The sequence below is a fragment of the Zonotrichia leucophrys genome, chromosome 14, assembly GCF_028769735.1.
Source record: "Zonotrichia leucophrys gambelii isolate GWCS_2022_RI chromosome 14, RI_Zleu_2.0, whole genome shotgun sequence".
NCBI classification, from domain to species: domain Eukaryota; kingdom Metazoa; phylum Chordata; class Aves; order Passeriformes; family Passerellidae; genus Zonotrichia; species Zonotrichia leucophrys.
The window spans coordinates 5,562,103-5,587,573 of NC_088184.1; the positions used below are offsets into that span (position 1 = coordinate 5,562,103).

The 25,471-nt window shown below is 44.2% G+C and overlaps 1 long non-coding RNA gene across 9 annotated transcripts in view; it reads left to right on the top strand.

The window, feature by feature from the left end:
- Positions 1–24,542, top strand: part of LOC135454318 (uncharacterized) — a 46,749-nt gene extending 22,207 nt beyond the window's left edge. For 6 of the 9 annotated variants that reach the window (XR_010442069.1, XR_010442064.1, XR_010442065.1 and 3 more), the window contains 2 exons: positions 499–539; positions 652–1,024. This is a non-coding gene — a long non-coding RNA (uncharacterized LOC135454318). Of the gene's footprint in view, positions 1–498; positions 540–651; positions 1,025–10,655; positions 10,840–12,167; positions 12,235–12,592; positions 12,890–16,869; positions 17,224–21,707; positions 21,768–23,544 lie in introns of those variants that run through there. The other 3 variants (XR_010442066.1, XR_010442068.1, XR_010442067.1) reach the window with 3 other exon arrangements.
- The last annotated feature ends 929 nt before the right edge of the window (positions 24,543–25,471 follow it).

Consider the following 25,471-nt stretch of genomic DNA (forward strand, 5'->3'; position numbering starts at 1 on the left):
AGGAGAGCAGAAAAAGAAAAGCAAAATGACTTACTCAAGGTTATGAGGATCTGTAGTAAAGCTGGGAGTGGAGTTCAGGTATTTGAACTCATGGAACATCTCCCTGCCACAGGTTGTACCAACCTCCAGCAGCATTTAGATGTGAGAGTCTTTTAATCTCTCAGATGTGCTGAATTCACTTTTTGGGGAAATTTTCTTGTGGGTGCAGTGTGGAAAGATGCAGTTGGTCAGAGCAGATGAAGGGTGTAGACAGGCTCAGAGTGCCATCTCTTCTTGTAGAAGTCAACTAAAAGCTGCTGAAGACATTTGCCTGTTGAGAGTAGATGGGAGATCAGCTGCACTCTGCTAGAGACAGGATAGAAGAGTTAGAAGATGCACAAGATATCCAAATGTTTCAAAATATTCCATTACTTTGTCAATTTACAAGATTTACATTGGTTTTAGGTAGTGGTTTCAAGGTTCTTCTAAGAACTAACATCTGCTATTACTGGTTTTCAGAGAAGTTTGAGTCCACGGCTGTCTGGGAGCCAAATGATCAGGTCAGTACATTTATGTAACTCACAGGTCCTCCAGAGCACTTTGGGAACTGCTTTAGCTGTGTCAGCCTTTCATTTCCCCCTTTCTCATGGTGATGTTTTCTGCCTGTAACAGCTACCAGGGAATCAGTTGACACACATGCCACCAAACATCTCCATCACACAGAAGTGGCTCAGCATGTGCCAGCCCCAGCTCAGAACAGAGTGAGGGCTCCAGAACACAGCAGTAGTGGGGTGAGCTGGGCAGCTCCACTCTAAATCTGAGAAAGCTCCTGGTGTTTGAGCTCTGCAGGAGACAGGATGTGTTTGTGAAGACATTCTGGGACTGGAGATGAGATCTGTTTCATGAATGAGGGGTATGATGAGGCCATTCTCCATGAGGAAAAAACAAACTAACAGAATAAAGCCTGCTGATGAGTTCAGATGGAATTGGGACATGGATTTGAAGAAATTTGCATGCTGTTTTCATAAGGCACAAAGAAGCCAAGAAAAGAGGGAGAGTCATAAAACGAAGAGACAGCAGAGCTGAAGCCAGCACTGGGGGCAATCTGGTGGCTGCTGAGCTGTGTGTGTGAGGGAAGTGACCAAGCACTCTGTCTGGCCATGTGTGTTAATGCCCTGGAAAGAGCAGGGACACCAAGGCAAAGGGAGGAAATGCCTCCTTTTGATTCTCGTGAATGGCTCAGTGTGGTTGTAGTTTTGTCAATGCATCTTTCCTCGAAAGGAAAAACAGGCTTTGTGGGAATGAGAATGCAGTTGTGCTGTGAGATCCTGATCCATACTTAACCTCCACTGCTCCCAAGCATGGAGGGGGATAGGAAGAATTTTGTGCCTTCACTTTAAACATTGAATTTAGGCACTGCAATCCTTCTGTGTGCTCAAAGAAGGACAGTAGCTGCTTGGGAAATGTCAGGAAAGGCAAAGCAGAGTACATTATTTTGGCAATGTTTTGGCTCACCTAGGTGCTTGAAAAAGCCTCATGTACCTTAGTCAGAGACCTCTATACCTCTCCAAGGAACTACTGAAAATAGCAACACAATCAGAGGGCAAGAAAAACACTGGAGAGCTGCCAGACAAAAGAAAAAGTCAGAGCCCATTATTTCTGTAGAGTTCATCTAAATCTTGGAGTTGTCCTCCACCTAAAGCCAAGATATTTTGTTTATGTCAGTTCTTTCACAAGAATCAAACCAGGACCAGGCTTAATCCAAGATCACACCTAAATCTCCAAGCTGTAGATTTCTTAATGCTGAACCTAACCAACATTGGAGGTCCTTATTAATAGATTTAAATCTTGAATATTTTCTTAGCTTGGATTTCTAGTTTATATTTTGGATTTGGAGCTAAAATGAGGTAGTGAGTATCAGGAGGGGTCTAGTCCAGTGTTATCACCCAGCAGGACTGCACACTTATCTGTGATCAGTTCAGGTCAGAGGGTGATGGTGTTTGGAACAGGGTGGTACCAGCTATACAATGCTGGGGAAAAGGCTGTGATGCTTTGGAGTTGAAGGGAATGAGATGCAAAGTTGTAATACCATGAAACAATTTCTCGAGTGGTCTGTGGCCATTCTGGGAGCTGGGGGTCTGTTCTATTCTGAGTGCATTCCATACCTTTATGTGGTCTTACTGTACCCTGACAGCCTGGGCTGGAAAGAGAGCCCAGGCTGGAGTATTTATAGCACAGCTATAGCTGGAAGATGCCCTTGAAGAAGTGGAGGGGACATGGAGACCTTCTGGCCTGCATAAGTAATGCTCCAGCACAAACATGCCCATCACTGCACATCCAGACTTGGCTGGGGAAGGAAATGTGCTCTGACAGCTCAGGCACACAACTGGCAGCAAAACAATGTGTTGTGTAAATAGGCCAGAGCAGCTTGGGTCTGAAAGCTGATTAGGTTTTGTATTTCCAAGTAATTAATAGTCATGAAGAAGGTTTACAAATGTTCTTAACACCATGGAGGTGTTTCTAGGCCTGTTACAGAAACACACTTGGGCAGTTATTGCTTTCTTTATTGGGACCAAGGCTGGTTAATGCTTTCTCTCTGTCACCAGTGACTGTGCAGGCTCTGTGGGCAGCACTGCAGAGACAATTTGCCCCATAAGTGTATGAGGCAGAGTCATGGCTCAGATGAGGCAGGCATGCAAGAGAGAGGGGTGAGGCAGCAGAATGATCCATCCTTTCTGTGAGGAGCTCTGGGAGTCACCTGGGGCTGTGCATCCAGCCATTGGAGCTGCACAGACGTGTTCTGGGAGTTCTCTGTCTCATCAGATCTGCCTCAGCAGAAGCCTCACATGAATTTGGACACATCTTGGTTTGTTTTCCCTTATTTCACCAAGAAAATATAAGTAAACTGATATTTTTGATGGAGTTTACACATGGAGCTTAATCAGAGTGAGGCTTGGGAGTTCAGATCCCTGGAGGCAGAGTAGGAAGGGCAAGAAAGCTGGTGATGCAAATCCTACAGCCACAATGACTGGAGCTCCCTTGTCATCTTTCCTTTATTTGCTCTGGCATAAAGTGATCCCAGAGCAGGTATTAATGACTAAGCTGAACAGCTAAAAAAAGTAATTGGCTTTTCATATTTTAGTAAAGTGTGTCTGTATTTCAAATTACATATCTTTTGTAGTGTCTCTGACCTACCAGCCTTTGTAATTGATCTTTTTGGGTAGTAAATTCACTTTTTATCATGCAAGGATTGTTTTTTTATCTGGCCAACTGCTGAAGTTTCAGTAAGGATGGCAGCATTGGGCAGGGAATGCTGTTAACAGGTTAAAGTTACTAAGATCAGGATTTGTGTGACCTCCTCATTAATAGACCACAAGTTCATCCAGTGTTTCCTATATGGATTTTGAGAACCTGTGGTTGAACATTGTACTCTTTCTAATTTAGATGCTCAATTGCTGATAGATCCATGATACCCATGAGTGGTCTACCCAGTGTTTAGTTGCATGAAGGTTAGATTTGATTTTCAGTGTGAATGTAGCTGACCCCTTTACAGGCATGGCGTCTTGGTTTCAATATTCTTTTTTTTTTCCCCTGAAATTTTCTAGTCTCAGATATCTCTTCTCTAGGCTGATAATTATAGCTCATGAAAAAGGTGTCTTCCTTTGAATATCTTTCTAGACTGAACTCTTTCAGTTCCTTGTAAAAATAATGGATAGAAGAAACTTAGGAGTAGATGTGTAATTAGCTCTGAGATGACTGAACAGTGGGAGTTAGAGCATGTCAGAGGTATCAGCACTGGCCCAACAGGAAGGAACAAGAGGAGTTGGAGTCACACTGTTTGCACCATGTTAATTTATTTATTTGTCTGAACTGGGAGAACTCTAAACTGTGTGCAGTACTTCAGTCCTTGTGGCTCTGCTGGGTTCCTTGTGGGTGATACACTCACCCCACTACAGGGCTGTACCAGCAGGGACAGAGCATCATGGAATGGTTTGGGTTGGAAGGGACCTTAAAAGTCTCTCATTCCAGCCCTGCCATGGGCAGGGACGCCTTCCACTATCCCAGGCTGCTCCAAGCCCTGTCCAGCCTGGCCTGGGACACTGCCAGGGATGGGGCAGGATGGCCAAACATCTGTCTGTGGGTGATGTCATCTGGGCAGGCCAAACCTCTGGGTGTTTTACCTAGAGCAGATGCTTTGGGAACACTTCCCTTCCTGTTTGGAAAGGGGGGCTGGGGTCCCTGGGGTCTCTGTGAGCAGAGAACCAATGACCACAGCACATGCTGGTGGCACACTCTGTTGTTGGAGCTGACTGGCAGCAGCCCTGCACCACGGGGACACCAGGGGTCCCCTCCCATCTGCAGTGAGTCCATTTGGCTGTGAAACACTTGCACCTAGGCCACAGTCTGGGTGGGGAAGTGCCTTTCAGCTGCTAGGTCTGCCCCTGCTGAGGCCACAGCTGCAGAATGAGCAATGAGCACTTACACCTCTGGGGAATGAGGACTGGAGGGATTCCGGTTTGATGGCAGTGGGACACAGCCTGGGTCCTCCTGGCCTTTCAGCCCCAGTTTGTTCTGTGCTCATTCCCAGCACAGGAAGCACAGGCATGGTCAAGGGACTCTGCAGAGGAGGGTGAAGTGGGGGAGTTTGATATTCCACTTCTCATGGGCTACTGACAAGGATTGCCTTTCTTTTCCCCTTCCACATCTATAAAACAACTGCTCCCATGGACTTTGAATTTCATTACTGGGAATATGTTTTGTAATAGCTCCTGACACTTCTTTCTCAACTGTTAATTTAGTTGAGCTCTCTGCTGCACAGGCTAATGCTTCAGTGTGGAGGCAGTGGAAAATCATTTAATAAAACTTAACGCTGCTTTCATTTCATGGCTGTTATTATGGAATATTAGTCATTGCTGAGGATCATTCCTTGAACAGTTTGTTCTTATCATCTGAATGCATTTGGCTATCACCCCTTTGAAATGCAGCAGCATCATGGGTGGTAAAGGAAGACAGCTTTCATTTTGTTCAGTTGTGCATCTTAAAAGCTGTTGTGATTTTGGGATAAAAGCATCATATAGTCAACCCAGGACATTAGCAAACAGGACTTATTGTAATTTCTGTGTCTTCTCTGGTAGTTCAGCATAAAAAATGAAGTTTTTGCTGAAGTTTCATGAAAGGACACCAGAGTTGAAAAAATTACAAGTGGTTCTGTTACCAGTGAAACTTGTTTCTTACCAAAAGTGTACATGCTTGGTTCACTCAAAGTTAAGAAAGGTTTTCTTGCTGTTGGGTCAGAAATACCCTTTGCCTGCTATTAACATGAATTGATAAGAGCTGGGAAGAACAGACCCAGACCTTGCAAAGCTTTTTGTATGTGTGTTTATATATACAGGTACTGACTACCACAGTTCTGAAGACTATTTATATGAGCAAAACTCCATGTACAAACATTCAAAACACTTTCAAGACCAGTAATGTTTGCAGCATAGACTGAAACCCTTTAATAATGTTGATCTTCTCCTTATATTCATTGGATAAGGAGGATGTGTGCTACCAGAGTTACTCTGGTTAAAAACCAGTGCATTCTCACCTATGATATTCTATGGAAAAGGGTGTATCTGTGTCATCCAGCCACCCTGCTCTCCCAGGGCAGAAAAACATTGTGTTTTATGTTAGAGCCTAGATCTGTGGAAACAACAGCCCTCAAACATTTTTTGACACCTGGGAGATGTTTCAAAATATACCTGGCTTTACCATGTTGTTTTTTTTTTATTAATCTTCTATTCTGAATGCTGTTTTCCGGTGAGGCAAAATCAAATTTTTCTGTGCTTGGTGCTGATATGTATTCCACTCAAATGGCACACATCAAGCAGCACTATTTATGCTATTTATTTTCTACAGCTTGGATAAATTCTAAGAACCTGATCTGTGTGATGGTGTTGTCAGCTGTGGTAGGACCAAACCTGGTTCACCAGGAGACATAAAGAGGTTTGGAAGGAATTTTGGGAACATCTGAAGCTCTCAAAACACACACATTGAGTTTGATGGGATAGTGCTTACAGTCTCATGGATTAAAATGTCAGTGGTGTAGGAGAAAGTGCCACTTGTGGTTTGTTTGTTTGATATTTGTGTTTTAAGGAAGGCTAATTCTGTACAAGCCCAGGCTGCAGGGGCTTCCTGAGGAGGTGTTTATTGCAGCCTGTCCCCATCACAGCTTTCCCTCAGACGCACCATCAATATCAACATGGGAGCCTTGCATTTGCTTTCTGGTGTGTGGGTGTCCTGAGTCACCTCTCCCTGTGGGTGCCTGGCAATGAGGTTTTCTTACCCTCACAGCATCCTTTGTGCCTCTGTGTGAAGGGCAATGTCTTCTCTGTGTAAATCAGGAGTCTGTGTGTTCAGGGGACTTTCTGAGAAAGCAGCAAAACTTAGCTAAAGCAGAAGAAATCTCTTGTTATTTCCAAGGTCATCCTCAGTCAAAATTTACTTAAACATTAATTATTTGCTAAATATTAAAAGTTCTTTTACAGAAGCATCTAAAAGGGCTTTTACAGAAGCATCGCTCCTGAGCTGGAATTTTCTTGGTCTGGCAGAAACTGGTCCTTCCCAAACTTTTATCCAAGATTATTGCCATTTCATGAGTCAGACAGAAAACCTGATCTTGTAAGAGAACTAAATCCCCTGTCACTCAATTTCAGTTAATTTCTATTTGGAGCAAGATGTGTGGGAAGAGGGAATATCTCTAATTGTCACATTTAGAAAGAATAGGCAAACTTTTGGGTGCACAAGTGTTTCTCAGGGGACAATGTAACTTCTAGGAGAGCTGTGTCTACTTGCCAAGCTGATTTCTCTTCTCTCCTTGTGCCCATTCTTAAGACTTACCTCAAAGACTTCCATTCCCTCTTACTTTCCTACCTCAACTGAAGGAACTACCACTGTTTTCCTCTTGTGTCCAGCATTTTCAACTCTTTATCTTCACCCCCTCTGTGCTTCACAGAGCTGAGTTTACTGGAGGCTACCCAGGTAAACTTTGAGGATTTGATTCTGCTCAGACTGTGCTGCTTCCATGCCCCAAATTTTGCTTCTGTCTGAGCTGGGCAGGCTGTGTGCCTTATCTGGGCACTGGAGATCCTGGGTTCCCAGAGGCATCTTGTGCTGGACTGGGGTCCCTTTGGGACAAACACATCTCTGGACATGTAAAATGGGATCACTGCAGTGTTGTTTTAAAGGCCAGCCTGCTGGACTTGTATGGCAGCACTGGGGGTGACTGCCTGCCTCATGTGATTTATGTGGACCAGCCTTGTGGCCAAATACTGATAATGCTGATTGGAAAAGGTTGGGGAAGGTGTATCCTAACACTGCAAATACTGAACTCTTATGCGTATTAAAATCTTATTAAAAAAGGGAAATTTAGTTGGAAAATTAGTCACATACTCAATGACAGAGATTTATCAAAATTTTTAACAATTTCAAAGCAAACCCCCACCCTTGTGGGGATCAGACATCTGTGGGGGTAAGGCCAGCCTGTTGTTCTGATTAACGTAATACAAATGCAAATAACATCAAGATTTAAAATTCAGGCAGATGAACTGCAAATCATCTGCAAAATCATTAGAAGGATTTGGTTTCTTCAAATTCTGAAAGCATTCACAGGTATTTTAATGGGAAAAGGAGGTTCCTCATAGAGGGTTCAGAAAAATAAGAGGGTTAAAAAGCACCATGGTGGATTTTGAAAGGGGCTGTGGGCAGTTATCCATCTCAGAAATACTTATTCAGCAATGGGTATCAGGGTCAGATGATTTATCCATGCCCCAAATCCCATTAACACAGGCATTACATATTGGAAAATTCCCTTTTGTAGATATAATCAAATAATAGTAAATAATCAACAAAGAAAAAGAACAAGGATTAAACTCATTCATCACTAACTAGCACATCTGTAGCAAATCCAGAGGAAAAAGAAAAGGGAGGGAAAACAACCATCTTTATCATCTTGTATGTGTTCCTAATTTATTACTGTGCACATGAGGGTGAGTATCAGTATTATAGCTGGAAGTAGGGAGAAATGACAAAGCAGAGAGCAACATTTCCCTCATTTTGCAGTGGTTCTGAGGCTTGTCAGGGGCTCAGGATGGGCCTGAAGGTGCAGCCTGGCCTGTGCAGCCCCTCAGTGCATCAGCCAGAGCTCGTGGGGTGAGCTCTACCTGTTGCTCTCCATTCCCAGACTCATTTTGAGCTCAGTCAGTGTTCTGGCAGAGGATTTTGTCCTCTCTCCATGACTCTGTATGATGCATCCCCAGCTCCCAGAAGCACAGCCTGTCCCAGAGTGCCCCAAGGATGCAGGAGGAGAGGAGAGGCTGAGAGGAGGCTCCTTGCTCACACCACAGGGCTTTGAGCTCTGCCTTGTGCCACCTGCACATGGACAAAGGGGCTTCCCTAAAACAGAAGGGACAGAGTGAGGGTTTGCACAACAGCCCCAAATGTAATTTCATCAACCTGCACTCTTGTAAAATCCAGTACAGCTCATTTCTATATATTCTGTATATTTCTTCCTAGACCTAATTTTTACTGCTGTAATACTTTTGATCTGCTTGCTCACAGTGAAATCTCTCTTTATTAGGACTTCGGCATTTGTTTGTTTCTTTGCTAACCATTCTCTCCTAAGTATGGCAGCATACTGCTAAGTGCTTTTAAATAACTAGACCTGTAGCCATCCCAGTAAAGGAACTAGGAATGCTTTATGGAGCAAAACATTGTTTTCACTGTGTTTTTCCAATTACTTTGTAATTCATAAGGTTCAGTAGCTCACAATGGGTCTCCCAGCCATTAATGCAAATTTGCACAGTTCTGCTGTAGGTAAATTACAGGACAGAGAACTCCAGCAAGTAAAGAAGCTCCTTTACTTTCTGCCAAGCCTTCCTCCCCCTTGATTTTCTCCTGCCTCTCTGTGTTCTCTTTGTCTGCTCTGGCTCCAAGGAATTAATTTCTGGGTACTCCTGGTGGATGCTTCAGAGAGCTTCCTGGAAAATGAGTGAGGTGGGACTGGAAACACTTCCTGATCCCTGAGAATCCTTTTCAGCTGTTGGGAGGAACAGCCCCACAAGTTTTTATGGCTCTTCAGGAAATAGCTACTTCTCCTCAGCTGCCTGGAGCAGGAAAGGACTCTGGCATCCCTGTGTCTGTTCTGTGCTGTGTTTAGCAGGGGCAGCTGGGATAATGTTTTTATCCTTCATAGGAAACTGTGGACCTTGAGGAAAACAAGCCTGTTCATCTTGTTTTTCCCCTTCTTTTTTTTCTCTGTGCTCTCCTTTACCTCTCCCTCTGCCCTGTCCTCCTCTCTTCCCATCTTCTCTGAGCTGTGTGTGCTGTTTGAACCCCTCCTGCTGCTCCTCTGATTGTTACAGCAACAAACAATGGCCCTGTGGAGAGACCAGCAGGAGCCACTTTGTCTGCTGAGGGCAGATTACCACAGTGTAGCAAGGAAGGAAAAGTTTATTTCGAGGAGCAAACAGTAAACAACCACCACTGCAAACCACCTCAGGGCTGCTGAGTCCCAGAGAACACGTGAAACCCCTGAGACCCCTCTCTATAGCCCAGGCAGAGGCACTTTCATCACTTCAGCTTCAGAGGACAGATCTGGACTTTGCTTCTCCACACTCTGTGTGTCTGTCCATCCCTCATAAAAGCCTCTGGCACTGTCAGACAGTTTCACCAGTTTGACAAAGGGATGGTGGCTTACAGATGTGGTTCCTGTCAGATTCACAGCCTCAGATGGGCAGTGAAATCCCTGCTGCCCATCTGGAGGAGGAGAAGATGCCATATAGCCAGGTCTCCCTTGATGCTGGAGGCTCCAGCTGGACTCTGTGCGTGCCCCAGGCACAGAGAAAGCTCCCACTGAACTTTGTACCTTCCCAGACCTGAGGGAATTTTGTAGAGCTCCAGGATGGATGACAGGGCTACTCTGTTACGGAGGTTCCCAAAGACTGCATGGTGTTTAGTGAAATCAGGAAAAATTGCCATGAGGCTCCACTGGCCAGTGCAGAGGATCCATGGAGGCAATGGATGAGAAAGAGATCCAGCCCAGCAGCCAGAAGGGAGACTGAACAGGAGTGAGGGCAGCACTGGAATATGGCAATGGAACATTTAATATTGATAGAGAAGAGCATGGGGTCCAAGTGAGGGTGGCTCAAGGCAGGCTCTGAGATGGAGCAGGGTGTTTATCTCCCAGCTGGAGATGTCAGAAGAGAATGGGAATACTTTTTCTGTTTCATCACATTTCTCAGGAAAAAAACAGGGTAAGGCAATGCTGAAATCCCCAGAGGAATTTGGAAAAGCATTTATTGTCTCCAAAACATGAAAACAAAAACTATCAGATGAAAACTGATCTATTTCACCTACTTGCATCTTGAATGTCTAGAATTTACAAAACTTTATCTCAGAGGGTGGCTTTTCCTTGATTGCTTCTAGTCCTGCTCACTACCAAAGATTAAACCTTTACAGACTTGAGCTGGAAACTTGACCAGAAACTGCTGGTGAACCAAAATAAAAATGGGGGAAGCTGAGTAAACATAAACTAACTGTGTTAAGTGTCTGAAGGGTCATAAAATCTGTTTTGAAAAGCTCAGCTGTAAGTTTTAGCACTAGGGTAGCTTTAAGTAACTCAGCCTATTTTACAGGTGTTCTAAAGCAGCCTGGAAAAGAACAGGAGGACTGCTCATGTTGCTGAAGGTCTCCAGGACAGGACACACTGTCTGTCTCTGTGCTAGTGTAGGGATGTGCCCTGAGCACTGCAGCACTCTGCTGCTTCCAGCCTGAGGAATAACTGATGCATAACACAAGAGAGGAGTCCCTGTGAGTGGGGTAAGGACTCTGTTACCACTGCCTTTTATATTTACAGAAACATGATATTCTGAGCAAAGAATGAGGCTCATGTGGGAGCCCTTTCTTTCTCCCCCTTAGATTTTTCAGTTCTCATTTATTCTTCTGTCCTTAGAGAGGGATCTGTGTTTACTGGAAAAACTCTGGCTCTTAATCAGAACAGCTCAGCTAGTGACAGTAAATTTGATAGCTGTACCCATGAGATGTCGTGGTTATTTATTACAGGCTCACTGATAGCAAAATGTTTGGATAACAGTAATAATAATTAGAGGCACTTAATCCCTTTTTGTTGTAGTAACTGCTCAGGGCTGCATGCTCCAGGATGTGAACAATTGTTCATACTGCATGAAGCTGAGTTTTAATACCTTTCTGGGTGAACCATATTTATTTCAAGATAATGCAGCTTTTCACTCAGCAATTGCACTGATTATCTCAAGCATATGCCAAATACTGTCATCCCAAAAGGTTAAGTCCCAACTCCTACTTATTCTCCCCCCAGGGGATGGATGTCAGCATTGAGATGCAATGTTTCAGGAGAGTCTGCTCCCCAGCAAGATGCTGAAATCCCTCTGCAGAGCTGGAAAATCCACAGTTATTATGGGATCCCAAGGGCCAGATCCTGAGATGTGAAGGTGTTTTTGGGTTTTTAGGCTGTTTGAGAGGAGGCTGTCACCCCTGCTGGGCGGCAGCCCAGGCTCCAGTTCACTACAAGGCATTGCAAGCAACTGCCTGCTAATGACAGTTCTGATTAATTTGAACACATTTCCAGACCAGTTCAGGGGCTGTACTGACCTCAGGTATTCACATGTGCGTGTGTAGGGCTGCATGGACCAGCCCAGTGGGTGCTGTTGTCCAAGAGGGTGTTGATACATCCCTTTGGAGCCCACCCTGGGGCGTAGTCTGCAGTCCTGACACAGCACATGGAGGTGATGAGGATGTGTAAACCTGTGCCTATCTGCTGAGAAGGAATTTAAGTGTGGTTATAGAACCTCTAAGATGAGGGTGACACTGCTGTTGGGAAGACAGACCAGTCATCATCAGTGTGTTGGTTGTAGCAGCATTTGGCTGCCAGCACATCAAAAGGTACTGTATACTGAATATAATAAAATATCTAATTACAAATATTCAATAATTAAGACTTTCAGTTCCAGTGATAGATTATTTTCTTAAATGAAAGCCCTGACATAAAAAATTATCCTGATATAGAAAATGTACCATGTTTTTCAACACACAATTGAAACCATTCCTTACCCTTTCAGTAAAATGTAGTCTACGGAACACACCATATTTTTTCCTTTTCTCCATTTTAGCACTGACAGGTGGATAATAGAAATGTTCTGGACAGTCAGAGAGCTGCTGGAGATGACATATGAGAAGGTGAGTGAGCAGCTCTGTTCCTTCATGACAGATTCCTCTGCAGGACCAAGAGGCAGATTCAACTCTGTGCTGAAGGGTCTTGGCCAGGAAAGCTATTTGAAAGTATCTACTGCCCACTATTCAGCACATAAGCAAACCTAGTTTTTCCTGTTCATTCTGGAAGAGGGGGAATGACTGTTCCACACTGCCCTGGGTTTGCAGGTTTGTATCTGTTCAGGGCCAAAGTGACATCAGCACAAAGTCTGTCTGTCAGATTTGTTTTTATGAGTTGTCTGAGCACAGGCAGTTCTTTAGTGAAATTACTGCTTTTCAGCTGTTTGTCTCAAGTCTCACTTTCAAAATTCACCTGTTTTTCCAGAAAATCACTGCTGGAGTACATTTGAGGAGGGTCTAGCTTTAGTTGTCTGTGTAACAGCTGAGATGAAAGAACTTTTACATGTGCTCCCTTTTATGCATCACTGAATCCAGAGCTGGGCAGGGAGAGGCAAGGAGAAGAAGAGGCAGTTCTGGAGGACTGAGGCAGTTGATCCAGTACTGGAAAAGTGTTCCCAAGGAGCAAAATCTGACAGTGTGGCTGTTTCCTGCTCCTGGAAAAGCTCCCTGTGTGTCCAGCACAGAGCCACATGCAGTCATCACCTGGCCATGGATCACCAAGGTGAGATTCCCTGTGTTTCAGCATTGTGGACATGCCTAGAAATACATAACATGTTTTTTGGCTAAAGCCTGGGCCCAAACCTCTATCCTAAACATGGTTTAAAGTGGCTTAGGAAGTTTTATCACATGTGGCAATGCCCTGGGCAGTAACCTGGCCCAGGCTGTGCCCAGCCACCAGTCAGGGCTGGGGGGCTGCAGGCAGAATGGGGCACTGGCTGGGCCCAGATCAGCCCTCCAGCTTGGCAGAGCATCCTCCCTGGAAGGTGAGGAAGAGCTTTGGAGAGGCTGCAGAGCTGTGCAGTGTGTGGTGTTCACAGGGGTCCCAGGATGAGGGAATAGATGAGAATCTTGACTCCATATTTCAGAAGACTGACTTATTATTTTATGATATATATTATATTAAAAGAAAATTATATACTAAAACTATACTAAAAGAATAGAAGAAAGGATTTCATCAGAAGGCTTGAAAGGAATGGAATGATAATAAAATCTTGTGACTGATTTTATTAGACAAGTCTGAGACAGCTGAACTGTGATTGGCCGTTAATTAGAAACAACCACATGAGACCAATCACAGATGCTCCTGTTGCATTCCACAGCAGCAGATAACCAATGTTTACATTTTGTTCCTGAGGCCTCTTAGCTTTTCAGGAAAAAAATCCTGGCAAAAAGGATTTTTCAGAAAATATCATGGGAAGTGGGGAGGGACACAGAGCTCCTGGCTGGTGCTTGTGCTCACAGGGAGCTGTGCCTTGCCCTTGAGCCCAGGTGTGCCCATGCTGAGCCCCAGTGAGGGCACAAAGCTCTGGCACTTTGTGGCGCTGGGGTACACCTGATTTATCTGACCATGCAGGGGGCACCAGGTCATGTGTTTGTGGCTATTGCTACTTTTGTTGGAAAAGCAGATCTGTCGTGTCTCATTTGGGTAATGCCTTGCAAGCCTCAAATTGTACATGAAATCCATGGTGAAAAGCAGTGCAAAATTCTGTGCTTGAGTGTATCCTGTGCCCTAGAAACTGTTAAACCCTTTCATGTAGTGACAGGAGGTTAGCATATCTGCAGAGAGAGGGAGACTGCTGCTGGTTTAGCAATAGATTAGTTGATGTGAAAAGCTAAAGGTCTTCTCTGTGTGTTTTAACCTCCTAAAGCCAGTTGGAAGTTAGGATATCTAATCTAAAAGAACTGGAACAAGTGTTTAATAGCCCAAAGGCAAGGGTCAAAATTTAAAAAAAAATTCAAAACCTCCAGCATCATGGTGTTCCAAAGATGGGGAAAAATCAGATTCCCCAGTGCCAGCAAACAAACATGGAGGATAACAGAATGTGCTGTGTGGGAGTGTGAATTGTGTGGCCCAGCTACTGGGCAGAGGGGTTTGCTTACAACTGATGTGTCCAAGAAAGAGAAATTAAGGGACTTCTAGGCTTTGGGTCCAGGAAATGCTAAGGACATGTGTTTACAAATGCATGTCTGTTACCAAATCAGTCCCAGTGCTGTTTTCAGCTGTAAACAATGGGTTGTGCACTATTATGGTCTGTTAAAACAAGACCCAAAGCAGGATCTTTGATGCTTTCTGATCTATCCCCAACAGGCTGGAAAGGACAAAGCAGCTGCAGTTGGGTGCAGACATTTGGGCAAACTCTGTACCTTTAGCTTTCAATATGTTGATTCTGAGGCTTTTAAAACAATTGATGTCATTTTTTATTGGTTTTATTTTTTTATTTGGAGCATTTCCACTTCATCAATTCTGTGTTGGCAGATGGGAAGGGAATGAGAATTCTTCTGGCTGCATATGTTTCACCTAACAGTGGATATGTGGGACCACCCAAGGTTTTCTCCAAATCTAAACTGGGTTAGTCTTGTGCCTCCTGAACAGACAGGCTGGCTCAGCACAGTAAGGTCTGAACTTGTCATATTTGATAAGACATGAGCTTGCTGCAATATGAAGTAAAGTTTAATGAGAAGGAAGTGTTACTTTCCAACCAAATGGGGTCACTTTTCCCTTGTTGGGCATAATCCATTATTATACCAGCGGAATTATGGTACAAAGTCCATTTAATTTCCCACACATAATGAAGACAAGCACTCATGACAACTTGTGATGGCTCTTTGGCAAGTAAATATTTAATTTTTGAATGAATATATTTGTTGTTAGAAGATACAGAACTAATTATTCCCTGGGTGTTATAACAAAATTAAAGAAGCACAACCATGGTAGACTTGTACAATGCATTTGTAATTGCAGCAAGAAAGGGGAAAAATAAAAATTTCATTAGGGAGAGCCAATATTTTACACAATTCCTGTGAAAAAGGTGATCCCATGTATGGGATGAACTCTATGAAGACTCTGGGCACAGGAGGTTGAGTTTTGTGAACATTCACTCCATGGCTTATATCAGCATTTGCAAAAGCTGCAGAGAGTATTTCCACTTGAAATCAACTGAATTATCAAGGGTGCAGATGTAGAATTTAATTGAGATATTCTATACAGTCATTACAATACACTCAGGTTTTGAAGCATCTAGATCTCAGGATGCTCTATGAGCAGAATAGAGTGATATAGCTCACTGCATCTGCAGAAGGTCTCATGAAATGCAAAATAAATAGCTGAAAGAAATATTCTTACTAGGGGAAAAATGAGGCTTCAATGTGTCATAAATTTAGCTAACAGAACCCTGAGCAGGGATAGTGGTTATAGATTTCACACCACCCCCATCTCCGCTCCAGCAGCAACTAAATCTTCCTTCCTTTTCAGCAAGGTCCTCTTAAAACAGCGCCATTCCAGCAGTAATGCTGACATCCTGATCCTGCTGCCATGCAGGAGCATTCTCAAGGTCACTGTAGTCTCTAAAAGCTCTTGGTGATGTCAGTTGGGATTTGGGGGTTGAGAATGGTTGGTGTAAACCACCATGGCACGAGGGAGACAGGCTGAATGCACAGGATGTGCCATTGCTCTTTTTCATGAAGGCACACAGAATATGGCACCAAATCTTCTAGGTCCATTTCCAATGACAGGCAAAAGCCTTGGGAATCCTGAGGAGCAGGACAATGAGACCCTCATGACATCCAGTGAGGTAAAACACAGCCAGTCCTGCCCTGGGGACACATCAGCCCCATGGGCTGGGGACTGACAGCCCAGGGAGCTCTGCAGAGAGAACCTGGGGCACTGCAGGTGTATTTGAGGTGGTCACACCTGCCTGTCACCTGTTTTGGGCTGTTCAGGTGTGGCCACAGGTCAGACACTGCACTCAGCACCTGTGAGGCTGCAGCTCCAGCTGGACACTGTGGGTTTGGTGTGTCCCTGGCCCACAGAGAGGTCACCAAGGGTGGACACTGTGGGTTTGGTGTGTCCCCAGCCCACAGAGAGGTCACCAAAGGTGGACACTGTGGGTTTGGTGTGTCCCTGGCCCACAGAGAGGTCACCAAAGGTGGACCCTGTGGGATTGGTGTGTCCCTGGCCCACAGAGATGTCACCAAAGGTGGACCCTGTGGGATTGGTGTCTCTGGGCCACAGAGAGCTCACCAAGGGGAGCAAGTCCAGCAGAAAATCAATGGGTGCTCCGGAGAGTGCAGCACGTGGTGTTTCAGGAGAGGCTCTGAGGCTGGGTTTGTTTATCCTGGGGGATAAGATAAGGGGGCATCTAGTCACTGTCTGCCATTAATGGAAAGGGACAGGATGAATGATGGATTCAGACTGTCACAGTGTGCTGCACAAAGGCAAGGCAGTGGTCATGCAGCAAGGGAAATTCCTTCTGTTTGTATGTGGGGAAAAGTCCTCAGGATAAGGGTTATGCAGCACAGGAACCATACTGGGGAGGCTGTGGGCTCTCCATGCCTGAGATTTATCAGAAGAGATCTGGAAAGGCCCTCAACAATCTCCCTTAGCATAGAAGTAGTCCAAGCTTTAAACAGGAGGCTGAACTGGAAGCTTTCATAGGTCCCTTCTCACCTCAGTTATCCTCTGATTCTCTGAATTTATTTCAGGAAGCTGCTAATACCTGTGAAATTTGGTCCTACCATGAAGAAATGGTTGTTAGTATGGCACTCCATCCCTCAGTAAATATGTTCCATGTGGATATTTATAGTCCTGCCTGCTCCCTTCAGTGAGAACAGAACGTTCTTCCTCCCATGAGCTCTGTACAGCTGCCAGGAGAGATGGTGGAAGCCTTTCCTCCCCTCACCTACTGTGGATGCTCATTGGTTTCAGCTCCACAGTCCCTGCAATACCCAAGGATCTGTGTAAGTGTTTGAAAGGATCTAATTTAAAAAGATAACTGTCTCTTCTAGGCAGCGCTGGTATCCGTGGGTGAGTTTGATTGGCTTGCAGACCATGTGTTAATTTTGGGGACAAGAATAAGAAGAGGAAAAAGCCAGTTCCCATCTGCTCACTGAGCTGCTCCTATCCCTGGGGACACACAGCTCGTGTCCTGGAGCTCTCTGGCAGTGCTGTGGGGTGGTTCCAGGCAGATGTGGGGGGACCTGCTCCCCTCCCTCTCCCTGCCCTTCCTGCTATCCCTGTGTCTGTCCTGCAGCAGTGCCCAGGCCACCCTTGGAGCCCCCTGGAGCCTTGGGGCTGAAATAAAAGGGAATTGCTTGGACACAAAAAGCTTCCAACAAATGCACCTGGTATTTGCGAGAACTGTTCCCTGGTGATGAGTCTGGTACAGAGCAACAGGAAATTCTCAGGGAGGTTGGATTTCAATGGGGATGACTGTTTTTCCCTGCCAGCTGTTTCTCTCTTAGCTGTGTTCTCTCTAATGAAATTGCCCATTCAGCTCTGGGTTTGTAATTTAAACTGAGTGCTATAGATTAACAGTTGTTGCTGCTTTATTATTGAAATGAGAGTCATGAGATCAATTTAACTGTTCCTGGCTTCATTATTTGCTTAAGACAATAGACTTATCTCTGCAAATTCTATTGCTTTGTGGGTATTTTTAGCTTAATTATCATAGATATTAGCAACAATCAACAAAGATTTCTTAGGTGCAAGTGCTTGCTCCTTGGAACACTAGGTTTTTATAGATTTTGTACTTTTGTCTTCCTCTTTTGTAGTCAATCCAGTCTGCTCTCAGAAAAAAAGCAACCAAACAGGAGCAACAGCAAAAGGAAAACAATCCAGCTTACTTTGCAAAGACTTAAATGGTTTCTTAGTAGTTTATTTTCAGAATTAAATGAATAGTGAAGATTGTGTCTTCTGTTATACATGTAGTTAAATATTCTGGCAATTGAGCCTGTGTAGGTACAATGGGGACTTCAGCTGATTTGGAGGGGTGGGGTATTTAAAATCGTTCAGAATAAATTGAAAACTTACTTTGACAGGAGCTTTCAGTAAGGCCTGACCGATTCCAGGTTTCCCTTGCTTAGCAGAGTACCAAAAGCCAAGCCAGGCCTTTGCCCCAGGGTTTGTGGGGCAGCAGGTTTGTCCCTGCCAGCCTGGCCAAGCAGTGACACAGCTCCCCAGGCAGAGGCTGGTGCCTCCAGAGAAGGGAGGCAGAGTTAGGCTCATTCCAGCTGGATTGACATAAAAACAGAGCCTCTGGTATTGCCAACAAAGTTTAAAAAAATACAATCTCTCAGTATGACTTCCTAGACTCCTAAATCCTACATTCACCTATAATTGGATCAGTGTCCCCCAGCTGACTTAGAGCAGGAAGAGGTGTCAGGGAATGTGCTCTTGGTCCAGTGAATGCACAGAGCTTTGGATCTTGGCATGAGTTAAAAGTTCTTCAACAATTTTATGTGGAATGTGTAAACAAAAGTCTGTCTGGTGGGTTGAAGGATAGCTGGATACCCCAGCAGAGCAAAGAAACCCATCTGCAGTGTTGTTTACACCACCTCTTCCATTTAAAATATAGCAGGAAAAAGTCTGATTAACATTTCTGAAGGGTGTTAGTAAAAGGACTAGACAGCTTCCTGCATTTGAAGTGTCAAAAAAGCAATAAAGCAGTTTTAATATCGAGTTTCATATAAATATGTTTATCTTCCAGTCAACATTTTACTAACCATTTAGATTATTTCTAGATACATTAACCATAATTGTTGAAAACCTCTTAGACTGCTTTCAAACTGCATCCCTCACAAGAAAATATTCTAAGATGTTTTTCTTTTTTAAATAAGCAGAATTATCCTTATGTCACAAGATTTGGACCTCATGCTCTGTCTGTATTTCCTGCTTTTCTCCTTCTTCCCAAACAGGTGAGACAGTAGGAAAGCAGGGCTAATTTTATATCCATTTTAACAGATGACAGACTAGTAAAATCTAGTGGAGATGCTGTGGGGGCTCTGTTCTAGCATTGCACCTCACATCTTGTAGGACTTAGTTCTGGATATTCTGCTGCATTCAGGCTAAAATATTTGCCCAAGAATGCAAAGAATAATTAAAAACCTTTACACAAAATCGGGTTCAATGCCACTTCCATTGAGTGTGCTCTTAATTGCTTTAATTATTGGTTCAGAATTTGGACATCCTTCTGGAAAGGTGAGCTTTGACATGTGTCCTTGTCAAATGAAGCTTTCCTGGCTGAATTTGTGATGTCCAGAGGTCACTCACAGGCAGGACTAAAAGTGCATGTGTGGATTTTTGCTTGATTGGTTCCTGTGCAGGTGAGACAGAGGGATGCCAGATTGTGTCCATGAGCCAAATACTGGGTTAGGTGTCTAATCCCAAGAATCCAGAGGGGATGCAGGTGACAGCTGGGGCCCAGCAGATGTGGCTGTCCCCACATCTGGATGCTGAGCAGTGCCACACTGCAGTGGTGGCTTGTTGCAGACATGTTTTATGGAAAATCTTTCTTTAGGATTTTTCCTCCTGAGAAGCTGAGAGGCCTCAGGAACAAAATGTAAATATTGATGATCTGCTGCTGTGGAATGCAACAGGTACATCTGTGATTGGTCTCATGTGGTTGTTTCTGATTAATGGCCAATCACAGTCAGCTGGCTTGGACAGAGAGTCTGAGCCACAAACCTTTGTTATCATTCTTTCTTTTCCTATTCTTAGCTAGCCTTCTGATGAAATCTTTTCTTCTATTCTTTTAGTATAGTTTTAATGTAATATATATCATAAATTAATAAGTCAAGCCTTCTGAAACATGGAGTCAGATCCTCCAACCTGAGACCTGTGTGAACACGGTCACAGTGTCTGTCCCCTTCCCCTGGCAAGGCCCCACACACAGCTCCTCTGCAGGCTGCCACCACTGCTTTTCACATTCTCCATCTTTTTGCCTGCAGTAGAGAGGCTCTCTTCTTGAAAATAACAACAACCAAGATTTAATGAGGAGATTCAGCTTTCCTTTGATAAGACCATGGCTGTAATAGAGTTTGCCTGCCTGAATAGTCCCATGGCACAGGCAGAAATTCCAATATTTCCTCCTTTAGCATTATTTGACCAACTAAAAATTCAAGCCAAGGATTGCTTGTATTGAGAGAATACAAATGGGTTTTTTCTCAATATCAGAACAAAGAGATGCACACATAACTGTAGGTGGTATGGAAATGAGTGTTTGTGAGTCTATAACAGCAGGATATAAATTGCTCCCAAATGATTGTTATTTTTTTTTTGCCATGCCGGTTTAGCATCTCTCCCAATTCTGAGAGATGCTAAAGGAGACTTTTCAAGCAGAAGCTTCCAGTGAGACTGTGGGTTCTGCACAAAATAACCACAGACCATAAAAATTGAAAAAATATGTATTTTAGTAAATAATGCTTTATGGAGCAAGTGCTGCAGTGAGCTAATATTCACCCCACCTGAGGTGGCTCTGCAATTCACACCACCCCTGTACAGAATGACCTTGTCTCCCAAATCTTCTGTTCCCATCTCCTGATGTGCTCTTCCTCTGCTGTGCTGGCCACGGTTGCTGCCCTTCAGTCTCACCTTGGAGCAGATTAGTAGAAACTTTCAGTGTGTGTCCACTGTGCATCTCTCCTTTCTTCAGTTGTTTTGTTGTAGCCATGACTTTGCTCTTTGACATAAATATCCTGCAAGTTACTAGCCTGTCTTCCATCATCTGAAGGCAGATTTGTCATCTAGACCCTCTGAGGATGTCTAAAAGGAGTTCCAAAGGCTCTGTGTGCTGGGGGAAGGTGGCTCCTTGCATGTCACAGAATTCTTGGGAGCAGCACTAACTCATTCACACCTTGGTCGAATTAGCATTGACTAAGGAGGTGACAGAAACAAAAGACTTTCTCTTACAGCCATAATTCAAACTCTGACACTCACTGATTTGGATTAAAAGCTTTGGTTTTGTAGTAAATGCTCTCCTGCAAGAACCCACTGTTCAACAAGGTAGACACTGGTTTAGAGCTCTAAATTCAGTTCATGGTCTGAGCTTTAAAGTAAGTAATTTCTGTATTACTAATTTGATTTCATCTGCCATGAGTACAGACCCCTCTTAAGTCCTTTCTGTGATTTCTCTCAGGTTATATCTCACATGGTGGGGTTTTGAATACCACATTTTTATACAGAACATAGATTAGGACTGTACAATGAGATATGTTGATGCCACTGTGTGATAATACTTGATCTGTGTGGATGTTTTTGTTCTTTTTATGGTGCACGGGTTGTATGAACTGGAATAGAGCCTAGCAGCAAGAACCTGACATGCAGTCCTGTCCCACACAGCCAGAAACCACAGCCAGGGGGAAAATTGTGCTCTCTGCACCCAGCAAAGTCAGGCTGCAAGAGGGGACACACACTAGGTCCTAACTCAGCTGGCCCCAGTTGAGGAATGGAGAGCATTAAAGAGTCTTTGCCCCTTGTTAGCAATCCCTTAGTGCACGCCCTCCTCCAATCTTACTCACAGTCTGCTCTGGTTGTGTTGGGACAGGAGATTTTCCATGTAATTAGCTGAGGCAGAAGGAGAAGAGGATGCCTACTGGTAATTTGATTAGCAGTGTGGGACAGCTGGGCTGCAAAGCCAGGTATGATTATTTTCCATTAGTCAAGCATTCCTCTTCCCTGATGAGAGTGGCTATTGCATGGCTCCTGCCAGATCCAAGGAAAACACATCTGTCCTCTTTGTCTAGGCAGTTTGTAATGTGCTCTGGGATGTTCTGAGGTGAGAAGAGTGTTTGTCACTGCTGTTCAGCTGAGAAATGTTTTAGGAAACAATTACCATCTGCCTACTATCTGAAGAGCAAGAAAACCAATAAGTTCTGGTAAGGTAATGACCACAAATTCAGGTCACAGGTTTTCAATCAAACCTTGATTGAGATGAGGAAACCACGAGGGACCATTTAACATGACAGTAACTCCAATTACAGCAGCATCACTATCCAGCTGAAGCCAATGGCTCTTCTATTTCCCTCCTGTAGCAGCATCCTCACCAAGATGATCTCTGCTCCCTCAGCTTTCCTGCAGTGAGGATCCTGTGTCCCCAGTGATTCATGGGTGGGACAGAGTTCTGTGGGACAGAAGTTTTGCTCCTGTGATTTATCATCCCACACCATTGCCAATTGCTGCAGTCCCAAGGCTCCTTCTGCAAGGACAAAGGACTCAGCCTTTGGTCTCACAAATACATTTGCTCACTGGAACTGGGTTATTATCCCATAAAACCTTTCATCCTGTTAATGAAGGGAGCATGAAGCATGTCAAATAGACAGTAATTGATATAAGCTGAATGCTGCAGCCTGGCCTGATAGGGAATGTTCCAGCCTACTTTATTTTCACAACTATCATCCTGAAAAATATTTATGGATGGGTGGATTTTCCTACTCTTTCGAAGGCTGAGAAGTAGGTGGCTGGTACAATCCTACCCATTTGTTTTCAAATAACTATTCATCATTGGATGGCTTTCTCAAAGGGATATAGAAACATCCTTTGCTCAGGATGGCAGAGAAAGCCAAGAAAATAACAGCATGTTTGTTTTTGCCTGGCTCATTTATTGCTTACAGTTTGTCTGTGCATTTAGGAAGACAAGGTGAATTTAAATGCAAAGCAGCAGAGAAATCCACTGAGAGGAAGATAAAAGAGTCTGAAGCCACTACAGACAAGTGGAATAATTGATGTTAGGAACCTGAAAAGAAAGTGCATATGAGACTTAATGACATCTTGTCTTATTTTTGGGATGGTCATTTTCAATTGCCAGCACTTGGGTATGGATGGAATAGGATACAGCCATGCAGACTCTGCTTATCAGGAGAGAATTCCAGAGGCTCAGAGCACTGAGGGCTCAGAGCAGCCTCAGCTCACCCTGTGCTTGCTGCTCTGCTTCTGACCTCAGAGAATGCTCTGTACAGAAAGCCCTGGGTCTTCTCAGGGTGCTGTGTGTTCATCTGATCTTCCACATCCTGAAAAGCAAAAGAAATGGGGATGAAAAAAGCTAAGTGGTTCTCTAAGTTTCTAATTTAGAGCCCCATGCCAGCACCAAATGCTATCTCCAGCCCTCTGGCCACTCACTATCCAGCACCAGCTACTTACACATTGCAGGGGAGTTATTCCCACAAGCTGATTATGAGGACAGATCAGTGCACTGGGGGTGTTAAAATGGATGTGGTTCCTGTGCTTTACCAGTACAGGAGGTCTGGTCCTCTAACCTGAGCTCTTTGGGTGCCCTGAGGTTAATACCACTGATTTCACTATGGTGGAAAAGTACAGCAGCAACAGTTTTAGAACCATTCCAAGTGACAAAGAGCTGCTGTTCATTGCAAAACTTTCTGTTGCAGGTCATAAAGCTCAAGTGGAGAAATGCTTTTTCAGGTGATTGCTCACTTTTTGCCGCTAATTTTCAATATTAAGAATCATCTTGGCTGTGGTTAATAATGTTGAGTGATGTGCTGTTCCATCCAATGGGATAAGATGCAAGAGATTCAACGACCTGGAGTGAGCTGAAAAAATGAAGGGAAAGAGCTGAACCAACCAGAACTTTATAAATTCACCTTATGATAATGAATACCTGCTCCCTTCCTTCTCAGAGGAATCAATTCCATTTTTCCATCCTAAGAGACAAAGAAAATGCCAGTCCAATAGACTGTTAGTGTGGGTTGGCTGAAACTGCAAAGAAAGAAGAATTGTCCAAGTGTCCATGTGAGAGCAAGAGTAGCTCCCATTCTGCATCTCAATGGCAGTAGAAAATGCCCAGCAATTCTGCAGCAGATTAGGGGTCACATCCCTCATTATTGTGGGCTATGCAGAAGGCAGAGTCCATAACTACAGATACCACAGTCCTGTCTGCCTCTCAAAATACTCCTTTCATTGCCTTTTTCTTCCTTTATTTTTAATAGCAATGGAATATGCTGAACTGCAAATGCTGGTGCTTGCTGTATTTTTCCTCATCCCTGGAGTTATATATTCATTTCCATCCTGTAAAAATAACCTGTTTATTCCATTTCTAAGTCCTGCATGAGATGGTTCTCATTTTCCCCATTCCCTGTGGTTTTATCACAACTGCCTGCCCACCTGTGTGCTTTGTCTCAGCTACAGAGTTTTCCTTCTCCAGAAAGCTGCCAAGCAGTTCTCTCCAGCAGCAGAGAAATGATGGTCAGTGCACAAGTCTCTTTGTGTTGGATTAATTGCAAGCCTCCCTGCTAATTTCAGGGAAAGCAGCAGAGTGTCCTAACTTATCCTGGGTGATTTGGGAGCTCCTTTATTTCTCTGCTTGTCTCCAGTCAGTCGAAATAGATGATTGTATGCTCTGTGCTCCCACCTCCACACACCTCCTGCATCTCACCCAGCCTGGTCCCTGCAGGCTGTGCCAGCCCAGCCCATCTGCTGAGGGGGCTGCAGGGACCAGCAGAGTCTCAGCAGCAGCCAGGCTGCTCACCAGTGCCAGGGGATGGGCAAACAGTGCTGCTCTACCACAGCAGACTGAGCATGGATGGCCAGAGGAATCCACTTTCCACTCAAAAATGTTCTGAAGCCCAGGAATATGCCATTAAAGGGTGGTGGGATTCTTTATAGGGTGGCCAGGCATGTCTCAGCCTCATGGTGGCCATAAGTCCTGGAGCTGGAGGTTGGGCTGGCTGTGCCCACTTGGCAAGCTACCTGCTCTTCCATAGCTCTACAATTCTTTGGTTTCCAAAAAGAAATGTAATTTTATTACCAGCTGCCTTATCGTTGCTTTATTATTTTCCATTCAGAGCCTGCAAAATTGAATTACTGAGCATCCCCTAAATCTGCCACTCCTCACACAGCTCTGGTCTCTTCTGAACTCAACCAGAACCATCAGCTCTCAGGCAGGCATGTGCAGATGGATCCCTGGAGCATCTGTAGGACACATTTATGAGTAATTACCTATCATCTAGAAGGCTACAGAGCAGCAGTTTAAGTGTGACCTGCCTTCTGCATTGATATCCAAGTCAAGACTAAGAAACATCTCTAGCAGATGGGAAAGCTCTCCAGCCTCTCAAAGCTTCTCCAAGATGGATTATTTACTATCTAGCACCTCTCAGAGCAATGAGAGCTTATCCAACACAGTTTCTCCTAGACCTTCTTATTCTGCCTTCTTTATTCCATAAGGATCCCAACCAAGGTTCATCAAAACCCTGAATGAGACACTGGCCAACAGAAGGGATTTTTTTTTTTGACCTATTTTGTGACCTATTTTTTATTTGTATGCTGCTAGGAAGTTGCATGCCTGGTTTTGACACGCTG